This window comes from Meriones unguiculatus, chromosome 1, assembly GCF_030254825.1.
Source record: "Meriones unguiculatus strain TT.TT164.6M chromosome 1, Bangor_MerUng_6.1, whole genome shotgun sequence".
Taxonomy (NCBI): domain Eukaryota; kingdom Metazoa; phylum Chordata; class Mammalia; order Rodentia; family Muridae; genus Meriones; species Meriones unguiculatus.
Window position 1 is genome coordinate 56,616,751 of NC_083349.1, and position 17,375 is coordinate 56,634,125.

Sequence of the window (17,375 nt, forward strand, 5' to 3'; positions counted from 1 at the left end):
AGATTTTAGACTCTAGACTACTTTTCCTGATCCTTTCAGCCTTGGGTTCCTTCTCTGCCCTACCTGCTTACCTTCATTTCAGCAAAGTGCTCATTGGTCTCTGAACAGGTATAGCTGGTTTACTGACGTCATTGCCACTTGTGACTAACAGTACCCTACTTCTGCCAGTTCTGGTGTTGTGCCTGATGAGTGTTCCAGAAAGTGCGTTTGTAACAATGTTCACGAGACCATTCTCCCACCACCACCACCCCAGCGTCTGGGGCAGCTCACACTTAACCCCTGTAATGTGGGATATTACATACAACGTTGATGTTTTGTTTTTCCTAGCAAAAGCACCCGTTCTCTGGCAGTGGACTGTTTTCTTTCCCAAGCCCTGCCCCACGCTGCGGAAGTCCTTGTCACTAAAGTCAGTACAGCTGGTTTATCTCCCACATTTGTGGTCTTGCAGTGTGGGCCCTATCACTGCCACTGAATAGGGCTGAACAGATGAGGAAACCGAGCCTTTGGAGGGTGGTGACTGTGCCAGCTTTGTGCTTGTTAGGCAGACAGTCTGCTAGGGAGTCACTTCCCAGCTGGAAGTAAGACACTTGCAAGTGGGAGAGCTGCTGCGCAATCTCGGTGCCTAACTGCTTTGCTAAACCACATCTCAGTCAACTCTGCCAGAGGTGAGGGGCACACAGCACGCAGGCTTAGCTCCAGTTCCTCAAGGAGGCTGAATAATGCTGAGTTTCTGTGATTTGGTTTTCTTTTTTTTTCCATTCTTTTTTTTATTTTATTAATTACACTTTATTCATTTTGTATCCCCCCATAAGCCCCTCCCTCCTCCCCTCCCGATCCCACCCTCCCTCCCCTTTCTGCATGCATGCCACTCCCCAAGTCCACTGATAGGGGAGGTTCCCCTCTCCTTTCTGATCTTAGTGTATCAGTTCACATCAAAAGTGGCTGCATTGTCCTCTACTGTGGCCTGGTAAGGCTGCTCCCCCCTCAGGGGGAGGTGATCAAAGAGCAGGCCAATCAGATTATGTCAGAGGCAGTCCCTCTTCCCATTACTATGTAACCCACTTGGACACTGAACTGCCATGGGCTACATCTGTGCAGGGGTTCTAGGTTATCTCCATGAATAGTCCTTGGTTGGAGTATGAGTCTCTGGGAAGTTCCCTGTGTTCAAATTTTCTTGTTCTGTTGCTCTCCTTGTGGAGACCCTGTCCTCTCCAGCTCTTACTATTTCCTACTTCTTACATAAAATTCAATTCACTCTGCCCAACAGTTGCCCATCAGGCTCAGCATCTGCTTTGATAGTCTGTAGGGCAGAGGCTTTCAGAGGCCCTCTGTGGCAGGTTCCTAGTTTGTTTCCGGTTTTCTTCTTCTGGCTTTCAGAAGCCCTCTGTAGAAGGTTCCTAGGTTGTTTCCTGTTTTCTTCTTCTTCTGATGTCCATCCTCTGCAACTTTCTCCTACCTACACCTACCCCTCCAGGCCAGTGCCGGGATTCCCAAGGGACCTAGGAGGCAGCACTCAAGGAGCCCACAGAGCTCTGCACAGCCAGTTTTATGCTCCAGGCCAACCGTGTTTACTTCTGTCCTCTGAACCCTGGTGCCTAGTCCACAGAACCCAAGCTCATTGGGGTCCTGCTCTCTGATATTCCTGGCATGACCTGGTTCAGGTCAGGTTGCTGAGGAGATTGGAGACATTATTTGGCTAGAAACTTATTGCTACTGTGATTTTTACTTGGTCTACCAGAATATTTAAATTTTCCTCTTATTTACCCTGTTATTCTGGGGTCTCTCCCCAGGGACAGGACAGGCTAGCCTTTGGAGGCAAAAGGACAGCCACATTCTCTGGGGAATGCCTGTAATCTGAAGCCAACCCATTCTTTTGAAGCTGAGCCCAGCTTTGTCCTACTGTTTAAGGTGCCTAGTGAAAGAGTCAGGGCCTGTCTGGCTAGCCCTTGACCATCAGGCACTTCTGAGGGCCTGGGCCAAGAATTCAGCCTGCTGCAGTTAACAGCACCTTTCTTTTTACATGAGGGCCATGGCCCAGAGGCTGCTTCCAAGAAGCAGCTGCAGCCTTAGGCCAGTTTAGGTGTTATAGATAGCCTCAGTTCTAGAGGTGGAGTGATAGTTTTTTAAAGCCTGTGAGATTGACAGGCTTGTCCAAATACATCTATTGAGGGGAAAGGGACTGGTATTATTGGGGATTCAATGAGAATAACTTGGGGGCCAAAGGAAGGGGGATCAAGACACTTGTCAGTACAGATGTGTGAATTGGATGCTCTGGTATCTAATAGGAAATATGACCCTACTTCCTATGTTCTTTGTGATAGTTCATCCTGCTTTGCAAACAGGTGTACATGGCAGACTTGTCCATCACATCATCTGTGATGGCTTATGGACTGCCTAGAGGAGGAAACAAAGGCAAAGACAGGGAAGCATTTCAAACAGCAACTGTGTGGACTGACACAGTATAGACAAGTTGAAACAAAAGCAGTGTGTAGACATTGACGAATTAGTTGAGGTTGGGGAGGTCTCTGTAGACTCAAGGTATTGTGGGAAGGTCTCTAAAGGAAGCAACTAAATTGCTCCTTATGGGGCAGCAGTTGGGGTAGGATTAAAATAGAGCAGACAGTAGGCATAAATGGGCATAGACTGTAGGAAGGTTAGCAACTTGAAAAGAGGGTGCAGGTGGTAGAGAAACGAGCAATATAGTGTTATTTATGGTAAAAGCAATGTGCATTCATATAAAAAATGTGATTTACAGTGCTAGAAGACCAAAGAAGAAATCCATCCTCTTTTGATGTTTATCATGCTCCTCGCCCCACCCCTTTCTCTGCTCTTATGCCAAGATCATAGAAGATCTTGCATAGTGATCAGAGTGTCTGGATAGATGGGAGCCCCTGCTGGGTTTTGTGTAAGGGAAGCAGATACATGAAGTGACCTGGGAAGAGTCACCTGGGATTGTAAGCAGGAAGGTTTGGAACCTGTCATATACATGGTTTTACTATTTAAGACTTGGGACTTGAGACTGGAATACGGCTCAGTGGTTGAGAGCACTTGTTTTTCTTGCAGAGGACTGGAGTCTTACAGATTCCCAGTACCCACACAGCAGCTCACAGCCATCCATAACTCCAGTTTCAGTGTCTTCTTCTGACCTTTGAGGGCACTAGATATGCCTGTGGTGTGCAGACATACATCTGAGCAAAACACTCATACCCAAAAACTAAGTAAATCTAAAAAAAAAAAAGTTTAAAAAGATTAGGATTCCTGTAATCACTCACCAGTCTCATAAGTGTCAGGTTGATACCTCCAATCCCCCAGAGGTTAAGGGCAAGAATTTCATGGTCTTCTGAAACACTTGCTGCCACCTCCTGTACCTCCCTTCCCAAGGACTCTCTTTCCATTTGCCACTTGTCTCCAGCAACCCTCCTCTGGACTCATGGACACAGCTAGTTTTGCCACACCACAGACCTTTCTACTGTGTGAGGTCATTTCAGGGGAGAAGCTATATATAACAGAGGACCAGCATCAGGACAGCCCTGCATTGTCAGGCCATTTAGCATCACCCTTCCGCTGATGTTGGCAGGGTCACCTCAGAGCACGCTGTTTGCTGGGGGTGGGGTACGGTAGGAGCATCCTAGGGCAAATCCCCTGTGTCCTCCACATAGGGCACTGAGTCTGACTCCTCTGAACGGTGGTTTTGGTCTGAACCAGGGTTCTTCAAACATTTTTAACTACTGAAACTCTTGCAGATGGAAGTCACAAAAGGCTCAATAAATACAATCAAATGGACACTGCATTGAGAGAAGCCTGGAGAATGGTCCCCAAAGATTATACTTAGGTCTTTGGGTTCTACAAAGGACACATTTTGAAAACTACCAGACAAAATGCTCCTCTGAGGTGTCTTCCAGCCTTAGAATTCTTGGGTCTAGCCTTGTGTGTGGTCTCTGGGATTAATGACACATCCACATTGTTCGTAGCTAGTGACCTGGTAGAGATTGATGGCCATGCTGGGCAGATTAGGGGTGTGGCAGAAGGCAGAAATCTCAGGGCAGGACAGTCAGAGGATGGCACAGTTTGCAGCTTCAGTCTGCCCTGCTGGCCTGTGCTTTGAAGACCTGTTATTTCTGGCCTGCTCCTGCCTGCCTTTCCTTTTAGTGATGGTTTTCCCCTAAGAAGAGATGAAAATGAGGATGTGATGCATTTTAGGCAAGGAAAGTGCATTTAATTTGAGCAGCCTGGGGCTGAGTTCCTCCCTTTATGGAGCGTATTTGTGGAGTACAGTGGTGCCTTTGGCAGAAATAGGAAAGCCCAAATCTGGGGCCAGTTTCCCTTCATTCAGCAAGCATTGTGGAGCACCTGCTTTGTGTTCTTGGAAAAGCTTGAAAGGGAGACCCAGCTATATTAGGACCCCTAGATCACAAGTAAGACAAACCAACTGAATCTAGCATAGTTTGGCAAGAAGGACCCACAAGCAGGATTGGTGCCTAGGGAAATTCTCCCTCTGTTGCCCAACTCTTAGTTGACTTCTCTCTGTGCACTCTGTATGCTTCTTTCCAGAGCTTACAGGCCCTGTGTGTTGCTACAAGGATGGCCTGAGGTCTTTCCACTTCTGAGACTGTATTCCTAGAGGGTCAGTTGGTCCTGCTCTGGTCAGACCCACACCCTTGGTCTACTTAGCTCCAGTCAGGATGCAGTCACACAAGACAGAGCAAGTCTGGCGTAGGCCACTACAAACATAGTGCATATTGGGGACAGTTCCAGAAAAGGTGAACCAGGAGCTGCCCAGCTCTAAAGCTCTGTGTTCCTGCAGGCCTTCTGAGGAATTCTGGTCCTGGGAAGAAACCATATGTGTGGGGAACATGTCCTAGTCACACAAGGGGACAATGAAACAGTTCCCTTAGCAGTGCCTGCTTGCTGCCTAGTAGAAGGCTTGCCCAGCGAGGGCTGTTGGACCAAAGAGCAGGACTCCCTGAGCTTCATGCTCACAGAGTTCCACAGGGCAGCCAGGGCAGCTCAGGGAAGGGAGTGCTCTGAGACTACTGGCCCTTAGAACGTGCCTAAAGATGGTTAGGAATGGAGGAAGCTCTGTCTTTGGAACCTGTGAACATTTCTTCTTTTCTAAACATCTGCTCTTGACTTCCCCCTTGGTAGTCTCAGCCGCCTTACTCATCAGCTTGCCTCATGACCTACCATACCAGTACTAACACCCTCAGGGTCCCAGTGGACCCAGACAGTAGGAAGCACATCTCTTCACATCTCCTTCAGCCAAAATGCCATGCCTGCTAGAAGGTGGAACCTTGCATGAAGCAACAGAGAGAAGGGCTAGAAAGGAGGACCACACTGAGCAAGGGAGGGACTGGCAGGTAAGTGTTTGAAGAGGGTCATTGACAGACGTGAAGGGCACCTTGACTGCAGAACTTAGGGGCAGAGCTGTGGAACTGAAGGGGAGACACTGGGAAACTATGGCCAGCCAGATGTCAGGACACTTCTGGAATGGAATGAAAAGGAAGGGAGAGGGAAAGATGAAGGTCACCTAGAAGAATAGGGTGCTCCAGGGAGAGGGGGTGGGTTGGGAGTAAAAGTGCAAGAGGTATAGAAGCCCCTTGAGAAAGTCTGCAGGACCTGTGGACAGGTTGGCTGCAACAGTGGGAGGGCTGGAGATTTGGAAGCAGATGGTAGGAGACTTGGGGAGAGATTGGCTCAAATAGGGCTGTATGAGTAAGTGAATGAGTGTGTGTGTGTGTGTGTGTGTGTGTGTGTGTGTGTGTGTGTTTGCACGCATATAACTCTGGAGCTGAAACGTAGGGCCTCGTGTGTGCACGAAGCAGGGGTTCTGTCCCGATTGTTCCTCTGAGGAGCAGGAGCACTGCTGGAAAGTTTGTAGTTTCTGGCTTTGGGTGAGGAGAAGTTGTCTTCACAGCAGAAAAGGAAGTTCTGGGGTAAGGAGGAGACTTCGTCCACCAGCTCTTCTTAGGAAGTGTGACCTCGGCTAGGTGGCCCCAGTTTCCTCTTCAAAATGGGAACAATATGTGCCCAGTCAGTCCCTCAGAGCTGGGGGAGAGTCAAAGGTTCTGTATGTGACAAAGCTTTGTACATGGCAAGCTCTTATGGGTATAGGCATCTTGTTAGTGTGGCCTTTGATGTGACACTGCTACACAGCAACCCTCTGCAGGGTCAAGGAGACCTGTTAGACCTAACATGTGACTTGGTACTGGCTCCACCCACACTCACACTCCGGGCCAGAGGACATACTGCTGTGTGTTACTTGTAGTGTGGAGCCCCGTCTGAGTGACCTTTTAGGTCTTCATTCCAGATGATTTCTGTTGGTTTCCCATGGCTGCTCTGTGTGTGTAGTCAGGGCAGGACTGAGTCAGGAGGGAGACTGCTGAACTCATTTTCCAAGACAGAAAGGCAATGCAGAAGGACCTGTGGGTAGGCAAGCTTGCCTTTTATGTCATGTCCTGCTGTGGAGCTGCCAGGGCTACCCCTCTGTCCACCTGTGTTGGCCTCCATGGCCTGCTCCCCACTAAGAAAAACATATTGTTCATGTTCCCAAGATACCAGGAAAGAGGAAATGATAAAATGCTGCTGCGTCTGGTTTTGCCACCAGGCTAGGAAGAGGACCCAGATGGAGACAGGGAGTGGTGGTAGTGACCAGCATACTGTCCCATACTGGGGCCATTGAGATAGAAAAGGCTGGGGGTCAGGCAGAGGGGAGGCTGTGGTGTTCCTTTCTGTCCTGCCCTGCCCTCTTCATGCACGCTGACTCGTTCTTCCCTGCCCTCAACGTCCTGCTCTTCCTCTGGACCTTTAGCTCCTTTCACCAGGAAAGCCTGGCTTTCTGTACTTCACGGTGCCTTTGGTGTGTTTTCCTCGCCCTAAAGCTTCTTTGACTATTTCTGTTTGTTTTCCCCTTCCAGAGTCTCTGTGGGAGCTGCCTGTTCCACCCCTGCCCCCTTCTCCACCCCCAGGCCAGACTTTGAATTCCTGTGCCAGCCCGTTCCCAAACTAGGCCCCTTGGCATATTACTTTTCCTAAAACGCAGCTGCTGTGTGTTCCCCTGACCTGCCCAGCTGTTCTTGTCCTCAACCAGAGTCTGTCACTTGTGACAATAAATAGGAAATGAAAAGCAGAGGGTTGCCAGGTGCTTGTTGACTGCCCGTCCAGCTGCCCAAATTCCTCCTGGGAAACAACCATAGTATTAGACATAATAAAGCTAGTGTTCATACTTCCCATGCTACTCAGGATCTTTCAGGCACAGCACAAAACATTTTACATGTATTATTTATCTCCTTTCTGAGCCACTAAGCTAAGTAAGCCACATATCCATCCTCACATAGGTGAGGGAGACTACAGCTCAAGAGATGTTTAATTTCACCAGCACCATCAATAAATTAAATCAGACTAGGACCTATATTGGTCTGACTCCCATAGTCATTCTCATAGCCATTCTTCCACTGAAGGAAGAGAGTGGAAGGAGGGCAAGACAGATACCTCCAAAGCCCACTTAAACCTCAGTTTCTCCTGTTTCCCACTTGGCTGTCACAAACTTGCTAGCACAGTTGAGGAAACCCCACGGTGTCATTCTCACAGCTGAGCATTGTGTTCTCCATACCCTGAGCAACACAAAGAACATTTGGGTGGGAGTGGTATGAGTGCTTTTCTTCCCTGTTGATTCCCCTACTCCAGTTAGGAAATCGCCTTCCTGAAGCCCTAGCTCAGTGGTTCTTAGCCTTCCTAACACCACAGCCCTTTGAAATAGTTCATCATATTGCGGTGATCCCCAGCTGTAAAATTGTTTTGTTGTTACTTCATAACTGTAATTTCAATGCTGTTATGATTTTTAATGTAAATGTCTGATATGCAGGATGTCTAATATGCAGCCCCCAAGGGCTTGAAAACCACTGCCCTGCACCAAATAAAGTATTTATAAATACTTTATTTGGTGCTGTCCTGACAAAGGGGCTTCCAAAGGAGAAACGGCTGTTGAATGCTTTGACTTCCTCTGCAGCAGTCTTCCCACTTAAACTCTGGCTCCATCCTCTTCTGCACACTCTGTACTGACTTGGGCCATTTCTGTTCTTAGAGGCAGGACCTTTATGTCTGTCATTGTGAGTAGTGACTGTCAGTAGTGAGAAAGAATGACTTGTGATCTCTGGGGATTGTGGCAAATGAAGAATTTGAAAAGCATATTCAATATCGTAATCAAATTTTAGGCTTTGAGAATATATTGTTTTCTAAATAGAACTATTGAAAGTAGTTTGACAACATATAACATTACTTCTCAAGTGAAACATGGCTACGTTTGTGTGTGTGTTTAAGTCTTCACATTTATCAGAAAGAGATGTGCACCCTGACACTTCGGCTTTCATTTCTTACACAGCCCAGAAGGGATGCGCTGAAGGTCTTTGGGGACCTTGGGCCCCATCTTAGGGGCTCAAGAGAAGTCCCTAAACTTAAGCAGGTTCAGTAAACACTGGCTTGCTAGCTATGATGGGGCTAAAAAGGGAGACCTTGAAGCTCAGTGGCTAGGGACACAGATTTAGGTCACACTAGGCACAATTTAAATCCAAAATATAATGCTCAGTGATTGCATTACTTAACTTCTGTTACTGTTTTAGGTAGGGTATATACTGTGTAGCCCAGGGTGGTCTGGAAAACTGTATGACCTGGGCTGGCTTTGAGTTCATAATCCTGTTGCATCAGCCTCCCAAGTTCTGGGATTGTACTAAGATTGTAGCTGTGTGCTGTTATTCCCAACTTGTATTCCTTAACTCTTCCCCTGCCCCTGGCCAAAGATAGGGATTTTTGTGTAGCCTTGGCTGCCCTCTGGTTTGCTCTGTAGACCAGTCTGGCCTCAAACTCACAGAGATGCGCCTGGATCTGCCCGCCAAATGCTGGAATTAAAGGCGTATACCACCACCTTAACTTTTAATTCCTCAGTCTTTTCGTATTTTAAATGACGGTGACTGGCAATGAGTTCTAGCACGGCTGTGAGGGATAAGTGGAGTAGTCCCACTGCCAGGCACCTGGCTCTACTCAGTCACTGCCCACAGTAGACACCGTTCTTCTGTACCCTGCCTGTCATGTCTCCATTGGATTAAATGTCCTAGGGCCTTGGGTGGCCAACTGTGGCGTTGTGGCTCTTGGCTGTATGTGTGGATGAAGGCGGCATCTGCTCCTATCTGAAGCATATATAAGTCTTTCTAACTCCCACTGGAGTTGTGTCCTGATAGAACCCCCATAAACTGAAAATATTGTTAGGTCAGAACTCTCAGCTAAGCCCAGTTTGGTGGTGGTTCTATAGGCCCAGCTTCTCAGAAACCCTCCTAATTCTGGAGGATTGCTTGAGTCCAAAAAATCTAGACCATCTGAGAATCATAGTGAGATTCCCATCTCAAATGTATAAGTTAATTATATGTTATATCTATTGAGTCTCATAACTTGGGGTAGTCTACCATAAGTATACCCAGAACACTTACAGTAATGTATAGTTGGGCAAAATTATCTAACAAAGCCTATTTTTTAAGGACATACTGAATAATTGTATTATTTGTTGACTATTGCATTGAAAGTGGAACAAAAAAAAGGTTCTGTGGGTATGCCTTTGTACCAATGGCAAATGTGGAAGCTTCCTTGGCCAGGACTGAACCTGTGCAACCAAGTGTGCATTGGATTATACATACTGGGTCCTGTACTTGACCTTGAGCTTGTAGTTGAAGAAGATAGATAGGGTCCTACCCTCAGAGGACCCACAAAATAATGGGGAAACATACTCAAATAATTAAAATTACATGATAGTCAAATAATTAAAATTAACAAATGCTATCATGTGAAAGTAGGGACAGAACTATGAGATCAGAGAAATGCGAATGGAGGGTCAGAAAGCCTTCCCTGAAGAAGAGACACAACAGCTAAGCAGACTCGTAAAGGTTTGCTCTGATGGAGCCATGTTTATCTCATGTGGCCCCATCCCTGCTGAGGACTCCCTGTGAGTGAATTTAAAAAACAAAATCCTTCTTAGGGCTGAAGCATCTCTGCCAGAGCTATAGCTGGCAATAGAACTGTTGGACAGTCCAGTTCTTGTGTGATTGAGATAACCCAAGTGGGGTCTGAGCAGGGAACAACAAAGAAGGCTCCTGGATAACAACAATCTTCTTGACATCTAGTAAGGAAGAAGCTAGTGGCTGTGTCAGGTTTTACCCTCCTGGAGAGAGTGCTCTTTCAGGGAGCTAGAGGGAAGCTGTGTTCATGGTACTTCCCGGTACCATTGGGCTGGCCACTAAGCACCTGCAGGCTGGCGTCTTGGGGTCTGTAGTTGGTGACTGTCTTCTCTGGTTGACAGTTCCCAGTGTCCTGTTGAGAAGGGCCATTAGACAGAAGGGGAGGGACTTTTATGTTGTAAGAGACTGGCCAGATTCAGGGGTCCAAAGCCTGGCAACTCCCCTCCCACAAGACAGATGTCTACCTTGAGTTTTGTGTTAGTCTGATTATTTGATCTATACTAGCATGACCTGTCTTAGAGTTTCTGTTGCTGTGATAAAACACCATGACCAAAAAGCAAGTTGGGGAGGAAATGGTTTATTTGGCTTACATTTACACTTTGTAGTCCCTCACTGAAGGAAGCCAGGGCAGGAATTCAAATGGGGCAGGAACCTCTGGAGGCAGGAGCTGATGTAGAAGTCATGGAAAAGTGCAGATTACTAGCTTGCTAAGGCTACTTTCTTTTAAAATCCAGGACCACCAGCCCAGGATGGCACCACCTACAAAATGCTGGGCCTTCCTCCATTAATCACTAATTAAGAAAATGCTTACAGGTCTTCCTACAGCCTGATCTTGTGGAGGCATTTTCTTAACTGAGGTCTCCTCCTCTCCAATGACTAGCTTGTGCAAGTTGAGATAAAACTGTCCAACATATGGCCCATTTTACTTTTTCTCTTGTCTTCTTACCTAAAGCATACACTCCATAGGAAGAGACAGGGGCTTTAAAGGCAGGTGATGGTTTAAGGTCAGACTATGTGGGATGCATGAACCCCAGAGCCTACAAGATGAAGAAGCATTGAGTTCACCATAGCATTAGTTTATGGAGGAGTTCGGACTCTAAACCACTGAAAGAAAGGTTTTTGTCTAGTTCAACAATCACCCTGCTGTGCTTGGTGTGGTACCTTGCTCTCTGAAGGTGCTTAGCACTTCTGAGATTGAAGAGATCCCCTCTGGCACCTTACCAAATAGATGTGGACAAATCCTAACACAGATTTTTGGCTCCTTTCCTAAGACCTGGCATTTATATACTAGCTGCCTAGTGATAGCAATGAGGGGGATGTGTAAGGAACTTGAAATTATGCCATCAAGAACTGGGGACTGCTTAGCAAAAAAACACAAAGGCTTAGGGTGATTGGAAAGGGTTCTTAAATCCCCCTCTCCACTTACCATTTTGTACCTGGCACATAATGCATGTAGCACTGTGTCCAAGTTGCATACACTCTCCCATGAGGTAGATTATCATCACTCTTCCATAAGGGAGGAAATCAGAGCTTAGGTAAAATGTCCTACCCTTGATTTTAAGCAGATCTGTCTGACTCCATGGCCCACAGTTATTGAGCAGTTTGAACCCTACACGGGGCTTCCTGCCTTGAGATTTGTTGTGTGTTTTTTGTAGATAGAATTACCACCCATGGATGGAACTTCCTAGAAGTTAAGTTTTCTGTTTTCCATGAGAGAGATCTTAGGACTGCAGTCTACAGTAGGAACAAACTGCCTCTCTTGGCCCTGCTGTCCCTGGAGAGCTCAGGTCTGCTTAAGGGCCTGTTTGCATCAGCCGGGGCATCTCGGACCTCTCTAGCTCCAAGAGGACCTGGTTCTACGAAAAATAAGCCCTGGTGCCATGGCCTAGAAGAAGCTCTTTCTGAATGGTACAAGGAGGAGGGTCATTTTCAGCCAGGCATGAGCAGTAGGCTCCAGACTTTCTTGCAGAAGCCCATTCAGGACCTTTGATTCCCTTTCTTCTTTGAGGACTGGTCCAGGTCCTCTCCAGCAGGAGCTAGGCATCACTGTGTACCTGCTCTCCTTTGACGTGGATTATACAACCACCTGGCCAGGTGTCTAGAATGGGCATGGAAGCTGGCCCTGGGATGGCTCTGGGAGCAGGGCACACCTATTCTGTGTTGCAGTTGCTAATCAGCTAGTCCTGGGATTTGTGGGGCTTCAGACTCTGCATAACTGAGTTGGTTGTCCTTTGGCCTTTGCTCGGCCTCATTGACTTTCTGTGGGTACATTATTGGTTTAGGGGTAGAGAAGGGTATGGTGTGATTCCAGAGTGCCTCTCCAACAACATGGGTTGGATCATTCTGTAAACCTCAGAGGCTGCAGGAGGAGCATATCTGGCAGTGATGGGAAATGACCCTGCTAGGTGCAGATGAGTCTATCTCTTCAATGCCAGGATACCAGAGTGGGGAAATCCCTATAGGTCCTGCTGCCTGGCTGCCTACCCAGTGTGCTCATTCTCTACTCAGTGGCCTGGCTAGGTTGGTCAGACTCTCCCTGAGCAGGACCAGCTCTTGAGTGTACTAGTGAATAAGCAAGCCTGTCCTCCTGCAGCAGCAGTTCTCAGCCAGTGGATCTGTGGGTTGAGACCCGTTTGGGAGTGTCAGATGACCCTTTTACAGGGGTAGCATATCAGATATCCTATACATCAAATATTTATATTATGATTCATAACAGTAGCAAAATTACAGTTAAGAAGTAGCAATGAAAATAATTTTTAAATTTTCTTTCTTTTTTTATAATTTTTATTTTTTATATTAATCACAGGTTATTTACTTTGTATCCCAGCCATAGCCCCCTCCCTCATTCCCTTTCAATCCCACCCACCCTCCCTTTCTTATCTCCTCCCTGCCACTTTCCAAGTCCACTGATAGGGGAGGTCCTCCTCCCCTTCCATCTGATCCTAGCTTATCAGGTATTTTCAATACTGGCTGCAGTGTCCTCCTTTGTGGCCTACCAAGGCTGCTCCTCCCTGGGGGAGGGGGTGTGTGTCAAAGAGCCAGTCAGAGTTCATGTCAGAAACAGTCCTTGTTCCCCTTACTAGGGAAGAAAATAATTTTATGGTTAGGTGCCACTACAACATACGGAACTGTATTTAAAGGATCACAGCATTAGGAAAGTTGAGACTTTTGATGCTGCCTCATTGCTCAGGGCTGTGTACTTGTGAGGACAGTCCCTGTTATTCAGTGAGTTTTCATGAGCCTGCCTTGTATGTTCCATATGCGGGGGCTGTATGACAGGTAAGTTTTACTTGTTGGTCCTAAGAGTCTAGGGTTGGTGTGGGTAGGCACTAGTAATCTTAGAGTGTGGTAGGAATCAAAGAGAAGGCAAATGATTTACCTAAGTCACCCCAATTTTGGGGACACCCTCAGAATGCTTAATCTTGTCTTGTTGCTGCTCAGACACATTCTGCCTCTTTTCTGACCCACAGTATTTTTATCACAAGATTTGAAGAATCTTTCTGAAGGGTAAAGCTAGAGCTTTTAGTTAGCATCTTCTTTAGAATGTCCATGACCAAAGGGAGAGTAGGGATGGATATGCAGGAGCCAAGTGGTGCCAGGAACAAAGGGGCATTAGAGGTTGGAGGGGAATCTGGAGGATGCCAGAATGCAATAGTTGTCTCTCAGAGAGGGGCCTGACTGTGGAGGCCAGGCTGCTCTGGCCACTCTTAGGGTCTCTTCTGGTCTCCTCTCTGCTCTTTTCTTCTCTTCGTTCATGCTAGTGATCAAACGTAGAGCCTATGTGTACTAGGTGAAGGCTGGTCACCTGAGTTACATTCCTGATTTCCTCTATTCCTGTAGAGGTTTTGTTGTTGTTGTTTGCTTTAAAGGTAGAATGCATTCTTTTATTATTAGTTTTTTAAATTTATTCACTTTGTATCTCAGTTGTAGCCCCTTTCTCATCTCCTCCCAGTCCCACCCTCACTCCCTCTTCCTCTCCTATCCCTCTCTCCTAGTCCACTGATAGAGGAGGTCCTCCTCTCCTACTGTCTGACCCTAGCCTATCAGGTCCCATCAAGAGTACCTGGATGGTCTTCCTCTCTAGGCTCGCTAGGTTGCTCCAGCAGGGAGACATGATCAGGCAGCCAAGTTGTCTAGGGGCTACATCTAGAAAGATCTTTTACCCTCGTGTCCTGTTTCTTGTCTGCATCCCTCTTTTTTCCTTCTGCTGAGTCATCCCTGAACTAACAGGCCCTTCTAGCTGCTTTAGCATCTTTTGTCTGCCCACCTGGATATCTACAGATCTTGAGATTTAGCATCCTTGACACGTCATACTTCTATGTACTATTTTTTTTTCCTGGCTCTATTGCCACCTGCCCTTTCAGAGCATCCTGTTTGTGCCTGGGAACTTTAACATCAGACCCTCTGTCAGACACACTGCCCAGTCTGCCGTCCTTTCAGAGACTATTGTCTAGTGTAAGAGGTGACCTCACAGATGGCCTCAACCCTCAAGGACATGTCTGATGGTGGGAATTTCATGGATGGTGGCAAGACGACAGGAGGATGACACTTGGGAGCAATAAAAGGAAACAAACATTTATGGAGCATTGCGCAGGCACAGGCACATTCTGTTTTCTCTGACACTGAGAGGCACCATTACTATGTCTGTCAAGTACATCAGTTCAAGTACTAAAGCTTGCTCAGGGACATGGAGCCAGTGAAAGGGTGGGACCTGAATATGGATTTTGTTCTGCTTGACTCCTTGGGTCTGTGAGAACTTTTCAGCCCCATGGATAGACAGACGTTGGAGAGCTGTCAGGCAGGGCTTAGTGAGCCAGATGGTTAGGCCATGGGGCTGGGAAGGAGAGGCTCTGCACCTCTAATATGTGTAACTCAGTGGATGCCAGGATTTAGGATTCAGAGTATCCAGAAGTGGAGTAAACCCAGAATTGTCTCCTGGAATACATTAAACACACTGTTTCCTGAGTTCTCAGTGGGAGGAGGTTATGTGCCCTCTGAGCCAGACCCTACCCTAAGACAGCCATGGATGTGAGGAAGACCAGAAAACAGGGTAAGTATTTGTATATGTTAGCTTCTTCCTCAACCTTTTGTGATAGTTAGCTTGCTATCACTGTAACAAAATACATGAGATAATTACCTAAAATGAAAATAAGGTTTGATTTGGCTCAGTTTCAGAGGTTTCAGTCCATGTCCTCTTGGCTCTGTCACTTTGGGCCTGTCAAAACATAGTGCCTTGTGGCAGAAGTACTTGGCAGAGGAGGCCTTTTCAAGGCAGCCAGGAAACAGAAACAAGAAGGGTCTAGGGGCTGAGTATTTTGTTTCCTCCAGTTAGGCTTTCCCTCTTAAACCCCAGGAGTGCCACAGGCTGGTGACCAAGCTTGTAAACAGGGGTCATTGGGATTTATTTCAGATCTAAACTACCACATCCTTCTCGGCACCATGAGTCAGGCCTTTAAGCACCTCCCAGGCTCTGATGTTGCTCTTCCCACCTCTGCCCTTGCCTCCTTGAGTTCATCAAGGGCCTTTGCTATGGCTTGTCCACCTCTTTCATCTTGCCTCTTCTTCTGATCCTTATAAATCTAAGTGGATTGCTGGAAATCAAGACTCACTATTCCCCCCAGAGTGTGTGTGTGTGTGTGTGTACCTGTGGAGGCCAGAAGAGGGCGTTGGATCCCTGGAGCTGGAGTTACAGAGCTTGTGATCTGCCTGAAGTGGATGTTGAGAATCCAGCTTGGGTCTTCAGAAAGAGAAAGATTGCACTCTAATCACTGAGCTATCTCTCCAGCCTTTGGCTTTTGTCTTATAGGCATTGGGGAGTCCTGAAATGAAATGTTTTTGAGCAAGTGTGTGAAATATCACTTAATCAGGAAGATGGGTCAGAGAAAGGAGAATGCCTCTTTCTTGGCCCAGCCTAGTTGCAAAGCCACTAGCTCCTTAGCCCCAAGTACTGTTGGTGTCAAGTAACCTGTTCCTGGAAGCCATCCTTCCATTCAGAATCATAAAGGTATTTCCTGAGTCTTTGTCCTCACAGTGGAGGTAACGGGAGCTGGCTTCTGTCTCCTGTTGGGGTGAGCAGCACTGCACTTTTGGGCACTACTGGTGAAAATTGGAGTTCAGAGCCTTTCTGGAAAGCAGTTTGGCAAAAGGACCAAGAACCCTAAAAATATCCCTGCTCTTTGACCTAGAAATTCCCCGGGGAGGATTTTATCACAAGGAACCAAGTCGAAATGTGCCTAAAGCTTTATGTGTGGAGACTTTCATCTCAGTTTAAGAAATTGGAAACATGCTGGGGTAGAGCTGAGTGGTTGGGTATATGCGTGTCCTTGGTTATATCCCCAGCCCTGGTTTTAGAAAATGAGTTACCTAATCTGTAACTCAAGCACTTCTCAGATCCAGTCCCTCCATCCCCATCTCCACACAAGCTGCCTGCTACAGAGACCTCAGTGCACTCCTTGTCTATCATGGCAGCTCAGAACCCCTACACCGTATCCTTACATGGGGCCCAACTGAGCCATCAGAACGTGTCCTCTGCTTTGCCTCCATCTCTTGGGGGCCAGTGTCTAAGCAGCTCGCTGGCCCAGCAGTCCTCCCTGCCCTGCCCTGGAGACTGCGCATCATTATTCTCTACACTTGTAACTTTATCTCTCACTGTCTTTTCACACATCAGTCTTCCTGACTATCTCTGCCCTTGGGAGTGTTTTACTCTGACCCTTTTCCCCAGACTGGGACCTACTGTATAGTCAGTACAGGTGAATGAAGGAAGTGAGTGAGTGAACGAATGAATCGAGGATATTGTAAGACTTTGAAGAATTGCATTCGGTACAATACCTAGCACATAGCATGGCAAGCACCAAGTAATTGCTTACTGGATGAGTCTATGTGAAATAAAAACAGCAGGATTTTTTATTTTATTTATAATAGATGTCATTTACTTCCTGAGCCCAGGCAAAACCAACCAGGCATCTGAATTTGTATTGAGCTGCCATAGGTGAATCTGTCTAGCAGCAAGGGGTTGAAACTCAATGAAGCCAGAGGCTGGCATCAGAGTGAGGCTCTTATAATGCTACAAGTTTCAGTTGTGCACACCATATGATCTCAGCAGTATAAATGTGAATTGAAAAGAGAAAGAAAACACCTCAGTGTGTTCTTGCTAGTTATTTTTAGGTGATAGGATATGGGTGACTTAGATTTTTCCTTTTATGTTTCTATTATATAATTTCTCAGTGTGTGGCATATGTCATCTTTTAAACATTGAAAAAATGAGGAGGTGTTTGGGTGAGGGGTTCCTGATTGTACTTGGCATTGCAGGTTGTAGGATGTGTTTCCATTCTGTAGCTTCTGCCAGCTCCAGGGCTGATCCTGGGCATATATAACCTG

The 17,375-nt window shown here is 46.8% G+C and overlaps 1 protein-coding gene across 1 annotated transcript in view; it reads left to right on the forward strand.

The window, feature by feature from the left end:
- The window catches only part of Ubtd1 (ubiquitin domain containing 1), a 54,814-nt gene that overhangs the window by 12,217 nt on the left and 25,222 nt on the right, over positions 1–17,375 (forward strand). The gene's annotated exons all lie outside the window — the stretch shown is intronic.